General features: G+C 52.5%; 1 protein-coding gene across 1 annotated transcript in view; it reads left to right on the forward strand.

Annotated features, from left to right (window-relative positions):
• Positions 1 to 12,587, forward strand: part of DYNC2I2 (dynein 2 intermediate chain 2) — a 457,867-nt gene that overhangs the window by 244,149 nt on the left and 201,131 nt on the right. The gene's annotated exons all lie outside the window — the stretch shown is intronic.

Genomic DNA, 12,587 nt, shown 5'->3' on the forward strand with positions numbered 1-12,587 from the left:
CTCCTGCACAGGGGAACATGGCTCCTCATCACCCCCAGCACAGGGGAACATGGCTCCTCATCACTCTCATCATCCTCCTGCACAGGGGAACATGGCTCCTCATCACTCTCATCATCCTCCTGCACAGGGGAACATGGCTCCTCATCACCCCCAGCACAGGGGAACATGGCTCCTCATCACCCCCAGCACAGGGGAACATGGCTCCTCATCACCCCCAGCACAGGGGAACATGGCTCCTCATCACCCCCAGCACAGGGGAACATGGCTCCTCATCACCCCCAGCACAGGGGAACATGGCTCCTCATCACTCTCATCATCCTCCTGCACGGGGAACATGGCTCCTCATCACTCTCATCATCCTCCTGCATGGGGAACATGGCTCCTCATCATCCTCCTGCACGGGGAACATGGCTCCTCATCACCCCCAGCACAGGGGAACATGGCTCCTCATCACCCCCAGCACAGGGGACATGGCTCCTCATCACCCCCAGCACAGGGGAACATGGCTCCTCATCACCCCCAGCACAGGGGAACATGGCTCCTCATCATCCTCCTGCACGGGGAACATGGCTCCTCATCACTCTCATCATCCTCCTGCACGGGGAACATGGCTCCTCATCACTCTCATCATCCTCCTGCACAGGGGAACATGGCTCCTCATCACTCTCATCATCCTCCTGCACGGGGAACATGGCTCCTCATCACTCTCATCATCCTCCTGCACGGGGAACATGGCTCCTCATCACTCTCATCATCCTCCTGCACGGGGAACATGGCTCCTCATCATCCTCCTGCACGGGGAACATGGCTCCTCATCACCCCCAGCACAGGGGAACATGGCTCCTCATCACCCCCAGCACAGGGGACATGGCTCCTCATCACCCCCAGCACAGGGGAACATGGCTCCTCATCATCCTCCTGCACGGGGAACATGGCTCCTCATCACTCTCATCATCCTCCTGCACGGGGAACATGGCTCCTCATCACTCTCATCATCCTCCTGCACAGGGGAACATGGCTCCTCATCACCCCCAGCACAGGGGAACATGGCTCCTCATCACTCTCATCATCCTCCTGCACGGGGAACATGGCTCCTCATCACTCTCATCATCCTCCTGCACGGGGAACATGGCTCCTCATCACTCTCATCATCCTCCTGCACGGGGAACATGGCTCCTCATCATCCTCCTGCACGGGGAACATGGCTCCTCATCACCCCCAGCACAGGGGAACATGGCTCCTCATCACCCCCAGCACAGGGGACATGGCTCCTCATCACCCCCAGCACAGGGGAACATGGCTCCTCATCACCCCCAGCACAGGGGAACATGGCTCCTCATCATCCTCCTGCACGGGGAACATGGCTCCTCATCACTCTCATCATCCTCCTGCACGGGGAACATGGCTCCTCATCACTCTCATCATCCTCCTGCACAGGGGAACATGGCTCCTCATCACCCCCAGCACAGGGGAACATGGCTCCTCATCACTCTCATCATCCTCCTGCACGGGGAACATGGCTCCTCATCACTCTCATCATCCTCCTGCACGGGGAACATGGCTCCTCATCACTCTCATCATCCTCCTGCACGGGGAACATGGCTCCTCATCATCCTCCTGCACGGGGAACATGGCTCCTCATCACCCCCAGCACAGGGGAACATGGCTCCTCATCACCCCCAGCACAGGGGACATGGCTCCTCATCACCCCCAGCACAGGGGAACATGGCTCCTCATCACCCCCAGCACAGGGGAACATGGCTCCTCATCATCCTCCTGCACGGGGAACATGGCTCCTCATCACTCTCATCATCCTCCTGCACGGGGAACATGGCTCCTCATCACTCTCATCATCCTCCTGCACAGGGGAACATGGCTCCTCATCACCCCCAGCACAGGGGAACATGGCTCCTCATCACTCTCATCATCCTCCTGCACGGGGAACATGGCTCCTCATCACTCTCATCATCCTCCTGCACGGGGAACATGGCTCCTCATCACTCTCATCATCCTCCTGCACGGGGAACATGGCTCCTCATCATCCTCCTGCACGGGGAACATGGCTCCTCATCACCCCCAGCACAGGGGAACATGGCTCCTCATCACCCCCAGCACAGGGGAACATGGCTCCTCATCATCCTCCTGCACGGGGAACATGGCTCCTCATCACCCCCAGCACAGGGGAACATGGCTCCTCATCACCCCCAGCACAGGGGACATGGCTCCTCATCACCCCCAGCACAGGGGAACATGGCTCCTCATCACCCCCAGCACAGGGGAATATGGCTCCTCATCACCCCCAGCACAGGGTAACATGGCTCCTCATCACCCCCAGCACAGGGGAACATGGCTCCTCATCATCCTCTTCACCCCCAGCACAGGGGAACATGGCTCCTCATCACCCCCAGCACAGGGTAACATGGCTCCTCATCACCCCCAGCACAGGGTAACATGGCTCCTCATCACCCCCAGCACAGGGGAACATGGCTCCTCATCACCTCCAGCACAGGGGAACATGGCTCCTCATCACCCCCAGCACAGGGGAACATGGCTCCTCATCACCCCCAGCACAGGGGAACATGGCTCCTCATCACCCCCAGCACAGGGGAACATGGCTCCTCATCACCCCCAGCACAGGGGAACATGGCTCCTCATCATCCACATCACAGGGGAACATGGCTCCTCATCATCCCCAGCACAGGGGAACATGGCTCCTCATCACCCCCAGCACAGGGGAACATGGCTCCTCGTCATCCTCAGCACAGGGGAACATGGCTCCTCATCATCCTCATCACCCCCAGCACAGTGGAACATGGCTCCTCATCACCCCCAGCACAGGGGAACATGGCTCCTCATCACCCCCAGCACAGGGGAACATGGCTCCTCATCACCCCCAGCACGGGGAACATGGCTCCTCATCACCCCCAGCACAGGGGAACATGGCTCCTCATCACCCCCAGCACAGGGGAACATGGCTCCTCGTCACCCCCCAGCACAGGGAACATGGCTCCTCCCTCATCACCCCCAGCACAGGGGAACATGGCTCCTCATCATCCTCCTGCACGGGGAACATGGCTCCTCATCACCCTCAGCACAGGGGAACATGGCTCCTCATCATCCTCATCACCCCCAGCACAGGGGAACATGGCTCCTCATCACCCCCAGCACAAGGGAACATGGCTCCTCATCATCAGCACAAGGGAACATGGCTCCTCATCACCCCCAGCACAGGGGAACATGGCTCCTCATCATCCTCATCACCCCCAGCACAGGGGAACATGGCTCCTCATCACCCCCAGCACAGGGGAACATGGCTCCTCATCACCCCCAGCACAGGGGAACATGGCTCCTCATCACCCCCAGCACAGGGGAACATGGCTCCTCGTCACCCCCAGCACAGGGGAACATGGCTCCTCGTCACCCCAGCACAGGGGAACATGGCTCCTCGTCACCCCCAGCACAGGAGAACATGGCTCCTCGTCACCCCCAGCACAGGGGAACATGGCTCCTCGTCACCCCCAGCACAGGGGAACATGGCTCCTCGTCACCCCCAGCACAGGGGAACATGGCTCCTCGTCACCCCCAGCACAGGGGAACATGGCTCCTCGTCACCCCCAGCACAGGGGAACATGGCTCCTCGTCACCCCCAGCACAGGGGAACATGGCTCCTCGTCACCCCCAGCACAGGGGAACATGGCTCCTCGTCACCCCCAGCACAGGGGAACATGGCTCCTCGTCACCCCCAGCACAGGGGAACATGGCTCCTCGTCACCCCCAGCACAGGGGAACATGGCTCCTCGTCACCCCCAGCACAGGGGAACATGGCTCCTCGTCACCCCCAGCACAGGGGAACATGGCTCCTCGTCACCCCCAGCACAGGGGAACATGGCTCCTCGTCACCCCCAGCACAGGGGAACATGGCTCCTCGTCACCCCCAGCACAGGGGAACATGGCTCCTCGTCACCCCCAGCACAGGGGAACATGGCTCCTCGTCACCCCCAGCACAGGGGAACATGGCTCCTCTTCACCCCCAGCACAGGGGAACATGGCTCCTCTTCACCCCCAGCACAGGGGAACATGGCTCCTCATCACCCCCAGCACAGGGGAACATGGCTCCTCATCACCCCCAGCACAGGGGAACATGGCTCCTCATCACCCCCAGCATAGGGGAACATGGCTCCTCATCACCCCCAGCACAGGGGAACATGGCTCCTCATCACCCCCAGCACAGGGGAACATGGCTCCTCATCACCCCCAGCACAGGGGAACATGGCTCCTCATCACCCCCAGCACAGGGGAACATGGCTCCTCATCACCCCCAGCACAGGGGAACATGGCTCCTCATCATCCCCAGCACAGGAGAACATGGCTCCTCATCATCCCCAGCACAGGAGAACATGGCTCCTCATCACCCCCAGCACAGGGGACATGGCTCCTCATCATCCCCAGCACAGGGGAACATGGCTCCTCATCACCCCCAGCACAGGGGAACATGGCTCCTCATCATCCCCAGCACAGGAGAACATGGCTCCTCATCACCCCCAGCACAGGGGACATGGCTCCTCATCATCCCCAGCACAGGGGACATGGCTCCTCATCACCCTCAGCTCTGCTCACACAGCACAGGGGAACATGGCTCCTCATCATCCTCATCACCCCCAGCACAGGAGAACATGGGTCCTCATCATCCCCAGCACAGGGGAACATGGCTCCTCATCATCCCCAGCACAGGGAACATGGGTCCTCATCACCCCAGCTCTGCTCACACAGCACAGGGGCACATGGCTGCTCATCACTCTCATCATCCTCCTGCACGGGGCAATGTCTCCTCATCACCCCCAGCACTCCTCACACAGCACGGGCACATGGCTCCTCATCACCCTCAGCTCTGCTCACACAGCACAGGGGAACATGGCTACTTATCACTCTCATCATCCTCCTGCACAGGGCCAATGTCTCCTCATCACCCCCAGCACTTCTCACACAGCACAGGAGAACATGGCTGCTCATCACTCTCATCATCCTCCTGCACAGGGGCAATGTCTCCTCACACAGCACAGGGGAACATGGCTCCTCATCATCCCCAGCACTTCTCCCACATCACAGGGGAACATGGTTCCTCATCATCCCAAGCACTTCTCACACAGCACAGGGGAACATGGCTCCTCATCACCCCCAGCTCTACTCACTGCGATATCAGCTAATCATTATCTGTCATTTCCTAGATATTGCCTCATCAGAATTGCCTAAACCTAATAACCTGTAATTAGGAGGATCCCAGTAATGGCCCTGTAGGGCTGTAGTATCCCCACAGTCCTGAAGAGCTGACAGTAGCTGGTATATGGCAGCAGTAACTTCACATGCAGAATACAGGCTGCTGGAAATGGCTAGAGTAAACAGTATATACACTATTATAAAAGAGGGCACAGTGTAATAAGGGGTGGCAATATACACTTCTCAAAAAAATAAAGGGAACACTTAAACAAAAGAATATAACTCCAAGTAAATCAAACTTCTGTGAAATCAAACTATCCACTTAGGAAGCAACACTGTTTGACAATCAATTTTGCATGCTGTTGTGCAAATGGAATAGACAACAGATGGAAATTATTGGCAATTATCAAGACACCCTCAATAAAGGAGTGGTTCTGCAGGTGGGGACCACAGACCACATCTCAGTACCAATGCGTTCTGGCTGATGTTTTGGTCACTTTTGAATGTTGGCTGAGCTTTCACACTCGTGGTAGCATGAGACAGACTCTACAACCCACACAAGTGGCTCAGGTAGTGCAGCTCATCCAGGATGGCACATCAATGCGAGCTGTGGCAAGAAGGTTTGCTGTGTCTGTCAGCCTTAGGGTCGAGAAGCTGGATGCTCTACCAGGAGACAGGCCAGTACACGAGGAGACGTGGAGGGGGCCATAGGAGGGCAACAACCCAGCAGCAGGACCGCTACCTCAGCCTTTGTGCAAGGACGAACAGGAGGAGCACTGCCAGAGCCCTGCAAAATGACCTCCAGCAGGCCAAAATTTGCATGTGTCTGCTCAAACGGTTAGAAACCGACTCCTTGAGGATGGTCTGAGTTCCCGACGTCCACAGATGGGGGTTTTGCTCACAGCCCAATACTGTGCAGGACACTTGGCATTTGCCACAGAACACCAGGATTGGTAAATTCGCCACTGGCGCTCTGTGCTCTTCACAGATGAAAGCAGGTTCACACTGAGCACATGTGACAGACGTGACAGAATCTGGAGACGCCGTGGAGAGCGATCTGCTGCCTGCAACATCCTTCAGCATGACCGGTTTGGCAGTGGGTCAGTGATGGTGTGGGGTGGCATTTCTTTGGAGGGCCGCACAGCCTTCCATGTTCTCGCCAGAGGTAGCCTGACTGCCATTAGGTACCGAGATGAGATCCTCAGACCCCTTGTGAGACGATATGCTGGTGCGGTTGGCCCTAGTGTTGTGAATTCCGCTCTTGGGCTCCCTCCGGTGGTTGTAAGTGGCACTTTTGTGAGTTCTGCTCTTGGGCTCCCTCTTGTGGTTTCTAGTGGTATGGCTGCTCCTTGGAGTTAGCTGTCATCAGCTGCCTCCACTTATCGTCTCTTCTGCTCTGCTATTTAGGCCTGGCTCTTTCTTCAGCCAGTGCCACTTGTAAATGGTTCCTGGTTGGATTCACATCTCTTTGAAGTTCCCTGTTATCCTGACCAGTTCAGCAAAGCTAAGTTTTTGCTTGCTCTTTTCTGTCCATAGATTGTGGACTTATCCATTCTGTGCTTTCTATGTTTGTCCAGCTTATCAGTGTGAATTAATTCTGTCTTGCTGGAAGCTCTGGGAGGCAGATTTGCCCTCCACACCTTTAGTTAGGTGTGGAGATTTTTTGTAAACTCTGTGTGGATTTTTGTAGTGTTTTATACTGACCGCACAGTATTCCATCCTGTCCTATCTATTTAGCTAGACTGGCCTCCTGTGCTCATCCTGGTTTCATTCTGTGTATGTCTTTTCCCTCTCCACTCACAGTCATTATTTGTGGGGGGCTAATCTATCCTTTGGGGATTTTCTCTGAGGCAAGATAGCTTTCCTGCTTCTTTCTTTAGGCTGTGACGAGATGCCTAGGGAGAGTTAGGAGCATTCCACGGCTACTTCTAGTGTTGTGTTGAGCTTAGGGACTGCGGTCAGTACAGTTACCACTTCCTTCAGAGTTCGTTCCATGTTGCTCCTAGACCACCGTATCATAACAGTACAAGTGGCCAAAAATGAATTAAATGCATCTCGAAAGAAGGAAAAGAAAGTTCTGAACCATTTTTTTTTCTGTGCTCTGGTTTGTCTTTTTTTTCCTCTTGATATCTGGGTGGTTCAGGATATATGCTTTGGCATGGATGTTCAGGGTTTGTTTTCTCGTGTGGATCAACTTGCTGCAAGAGTACAGAGTATCCAGGACTATGTTGTCCAGACTCTGGCTTTAGAGCCTAGAATTCCTACTCCTGATTTGTTTTTTGGGGACAGATCCAAGTTTTTGAACTTTAAAAATAACTGCAAATTGTTTTTTGCTTTGAAACCCCGTTCTTCAGGTGATCCCATTCGGCAAGTAAAAATCATCATATCCTTGCTGCGTGGTGACCCTCAAGACTGGGCTTTTTCTCTTGAAACAGGGGATCCGGCATTATTGAATGTAGATGCATTTTTTTCAAGCGCTCGGATTATTGTATGACGAACCTAATTCTGTGGATCATGCAGAAAAAACCCTGTTGGCCTTGTGTCAAGGTCAGGAAGCGGCAGAGTTATACTGCCAGAAATTTAGAAAATGGTCTGTGCTCAGTAAATGGAATGAAGAGGCTCTGGCTGCTATTTTCAGAAAAGGTCTTTCTGAAACCCTTAAAGATGTTATGGTGGGCTTTCCTACGCCTGCCGGTTTAAGCGAATCTATGTCTCTAGCCATTCAGATTGATCGGCGTCTGCGCAAGCGCAAAGCTGTGCACCATATGGCAGTATCCTCTGAGCAAAGTCCTGAACCTATGCAATGTGATAGGATTTTGACTAGAATAGAACGGCAGGAATTCAGACGTCAGAATAGGCTGTGTTTTTACTGTGGTGATTCAGCTCATGTTATCTCTGATTGCCCTAAACGTACTAAGAGAGTTGCTAGGTCTGTTACCATTAGTACTATACAGCCTAAATTTCTCTTATCTGTGACCCTGATTTGCTCATTGTCGTCCTTTTCTGTCATGGCATTTGTGGATTCAGGCGCTGCCCTGAACTTAGAATTCGCCAGGCGCTGTGGTTTTTCCTTGCAGCCTTTCCAGAGCCCTATTCCTTTGAGGGGTATTGATGCTACACCCTTGGCCAAGGATAAACCTCAGTACTGGACACAGATGACTATGTACATGGCTCCTGCACATCAGGAAGATTGCCGTTTTCTGGTGTTGCATAACCTGCATGATGTTGTTGTACTGGGATTTCCATGGTTACAGGAACATAATCCGGTGCTGGATTGGAAAACTATGTCGATGACTAGTTGGGGTTGTCGAGGAGTACATAGTGATGTTCCTTTGATGTCAATTTCCTCTTCCCCCTCTTCTGAGGTCCCTGAGTTTTTGTCGGATTTCCAGGATGTATTTGATGAGCCCAAGTCCAGTTCCCTTCCTCCGCACAGGGACTGTGATTGTGCTATTAACTTGATTCCTGGTTGCAAGTTCCCTAAGGGCCGACTTTTCAATCTGTCTGTGCCAGAGCATGCCGCCATGCGGAGTTATGTTAAGGAGTCTTTGGAGAAGGGGCATATTCGGCCCTCTTCGTCACCATTGGGAGCGGGTTTCTTTTTTGGTGCTCAAAAGGATGGCTCCTTGAGACCCTGTATTGATTATCGTCTTCTTAATAAGATCACGGTCAAATTCCAATACCCCTTGCCTTTGCTTACTGATTTGTTTGCTCAGATTTAGGGGGCTAGTTGGTTTACTAAGATTGACCTCCGAGGGGCATATAATCTTGTTCGTATTAAACAGGGTGACGAATGGAAAACTGCATTTAATACGCCCGAAGGCCATTTTGAATACCTTGTGATGCCATTTGGGCTCTCTAATGCTCCATCTGTGTTCCAGTCTTTCATGCATGATATTTTCCGCAATTATCTTGATAAATTCATGGTCGTATATTTGGATGATATTTTGATTTTTTCCGCTGATTGGGAGTCTCATGTGAAGCAGGTCAGGATGGTGTTCCAGATCCTTCGTGATAATGCTTTATTTGTGAAGGGGTCTAAGTGCCTATTCGGAGTTCAGAAGGTCTCTTTTTTGGGTTTTATTTTTTCTCCCTCGTCTATAGAAATGGATCCTGTTAAGGTCCAAGCTATTCATGACTGGATCCAACCCACATCTGTGAAGGGTCTTCAAAAATTTTTGGGCTTTGCTAATTTCTATCGCCGTTTCATTGCCAAGTTTTCCAGTGTGGTTAAGCCCCTTACTGATTTGACGAAGAAAGGCGCTGATGTGACGAATTGGTCCTCTGAGGCTGTTGAGGCCTTTCAGGAGCTTAAACGCCGATTTACTTCTGCCCCTGTGTTGCGTCAGCCGGATGTTTCTCTTCCTTTTCAGGTTGAGGTTGACGCTTCTGAGATTGGGGCAGGGGCCGTTTTGTCTCAGAGGGAGTCTGATGGTTCTTTGATGAAACCGTGTGCTTTTTTTCCAGAAAGTTTTCGCCTGCGGAACGCAATTATGATGTCGGCAATCGGGAGTTGTTGGCTATGAAGTGAGCGTTTGAGGAGTGGCGACATTGGCTTGAGGGAGCTAAACACCGTGTTGTGGTCCTGACCGATCATAAGAATCTGATTTACCTCGAGTCGGCCAAGCGGCTGAATCCTAGACAGGCTCGATGGTCCCTGTTTTTCTCCCGTTTTGATTTTGTGGTCTCGTATCTTCCGGGATCTAAGAATGTTAAGGCTGATGCCCTCTCTAGGAGTTTTTCGCCTGATTCTCCTGGAGTCCTTGAGCCGGTTGGCATTCTTAAGGAGGGGGTGATTCTTTCTGCTATCTCCCCTGATTTGCAGCGGGTGCTTCAGGAATTTCAGGCTGATAGGCCTGACCGCTGTCCAGTGGGGAAGCTGTTTGTTCCTGATAGATGGACAAGTAAGGTAATTTCTGAGGTTCATTGTTCAGTGTTGGCTGGTCATCCTAGGGATTTTTGGTACCAGAGATTTGGTTGCTAGGTCCTTTTGGTGGCCTTCCTTGTCGCGCGATGTGCGTGCTTTTGTGCAGTCCTGTGGGACTTGCGCCCGGGCCAAGCCTTGCTGTTCCCGCGCTAGTGGGTTGCTTTTGCCGGTCCCTGAGAGGCCCTGGACGCATATTTCCATGGATTTTATTTCAGATCTTCCTGTTTCCCAGAAGATGTCTGTTATCTGGGTTGTTTGTGACCGGTTCTCTAAAATGGTCCATCTGGTACCTTTGCCTAAGTTGCCTTCCTCCTCAGATCTGGTTCCATTATTTTTTCAGCATGTGGTTCATTTGCATGGCATTCCGGAAAATATTGTGTCTGACAGAGGTTCTCAGTTTGTCTCTAGGTTTTGGCGGGCCTTTTGTGCTAGGATGGGCATTAATTTGTCTTTTTCTTCGGCGTTTCATCCTCAGACTAATGGCCAAACTGAGCGAACTAATCAGACCTTGGAGACCTATTTGAGATGCTTTGTGTCTGCTGATCAGGACGATTGGGTGTCTTTCTTGCCGTTGGCCGAGTTTGCCCTTAATAATCGGGCTAGTTCGGCTACTTTGGTTTCACCTTTCTTTTGCAATTTTGGTTTTCATCCTCGTTTTTCTTCTGGGCAGGTTGAGCCTTCTGATTGTCCTGGTGTTGATTCTGTGGTGGACAGGCTGCAGCAGATTTGGACTCATGTGGTGGACAATTTGACGTTGTCTCAGGAAAGGGCTCAACGTTTTGCTAACCGCCGTCGGTGTGTTGGTCCCCGGCTTCGTGTGGGGGATTTGGTTTGGTTGTCTTCTCGTCATGTTCCTATGAAGGTTTCTTCTACTAAGTTTAAGCCTCGGTTTATTGGTCCTTATAAAATTTCTGAAATTATTAATCCGGTGTCTTTTCGTTTGGCTCTTCCAGCCTCTTTTGCCATTCATAATGTTTTCCATAGATCTTTGTTGCGGAGATATGTGGTGCCCGTTGTTCCCTCGGTTGACCCTCCTGCCCCGGTCGCCGCCTCCACCTCTGGACCCGCTATCTATCTAGCTATCTATCTATTCTAAGGTGGCTCTCAGAAAAATTAGAAGTAATGCTTTAGTACAGGGGTCCCCAACTCCAGTCCTCAAGGCCCACCAACATGTCATGTTTTCAGGATTTCCTTAGTCTTGCCCAGGTAATAATTGCATCACCTGTGCAGTGCAAAGGAAATCCTGAAAACATGACCTGTTGGTGGGCCTTGAGGACTGGAGTTGGGGACCCCTGCTTTAGTACATATAGGAAAAAGAACCAGCACACTAAGTGCTGAGAGGGGTTAATCGGCAATGACAGATTGATTGTGAGCTGCTGATAGGTTGGGAGAGATGGCTGCTCACCATATCGTTACCCCTAGGTGTGGTTCACTTTGATATTGGGAGATGTTTTATCTCAGAGGGGGCCTGTGAGTGTGGAGGTTGCAGATCTCCTGGGTTGAATGCGTTTGCCAAAAGGACTAAGAAGCTGGACTCTAAGCCAGTGGGCTAACAAGCACTATTGTATGGACTTGTTACTTTATGTCTTACCTTCTGCTGGACAAAGGCTGTATTTATGTTTTTTGGTGATGTGGTTTATGAAGACTGCAATAAAACAGCTGGACTTTAAATAGAATTGGTTCCTGTGTCTACATCTTTAAGATGTCAATCACTACCACATTTGATGTTAGAAGTGCGGGCAATGTTCCCAGGAAACGTGTGACTACTACAAAAGTACTGCAAGTCTTGGGTGAAGGCAGCTATAGGTCAGGGAGCAGCGTCAGACAGCATGGTGTATCCGATTAAACATCTGGCCCAGCACCAGCACCAGCTGGCACAATAGAAGACAAGTACCGAATATACTCGAGTATAAGCCGAGATTTTCAGCCCAAAAAAATGGGCTGAAAGTGCCCCTCTTGGCTTATACTCACGTCATGGAAGGCGGGGGGGTCGGTGGGTGAGGGGGAGCGACGACGGTCACCTGCTCCCAGCGCTCCTGACGCGGTCCCTGCGTGTCCCATGGTGTCTGGTGCCGGCAGCTTCTTCCTCTGTTCAGCGGTCACATGTTACCGCTCATTAAAGTAATGGATATGGACTCCACTCCCATAGGGGTGGAGCCGCATATTCATTACTGTAATGAGCGGTACCAGTGACCGCTCAATACAGGAAGAAGCTGCGGGCGCAGGAGACCAACTGTTCGGGAGAAGCGGCGCCTTCACCTGTCCCTCGTTCCAGCGTCGGCGCCGCTCAGTCGTCCTCTGCAGTGACTGTGCAGGTCAGAGGGCGCGATGCCGTATTAGTGTGCGCGCCGCCCTCTGCCTGAACAGACAGTGCAGAAGACGGGACATTGAGGAGCAGCGACGAGAGGTGAGTATGTCATTTTTTTTTATTGTAGCAGCAGCAGCA

This window comes from Ranitomeya imitator, chromosome 2, assembly GCF_032444005.1.
Source record: "Ranitomeya imitator isolate aRanImi1 chromosome 2, aRanImi1.pri, whole genome shotgun sequence".
NCBI lineage: Eukaryota > Metazoa > Chordata > Amphibia > Anura > Dendrobatidae > Ranitomeya > Ranitomeya imitator.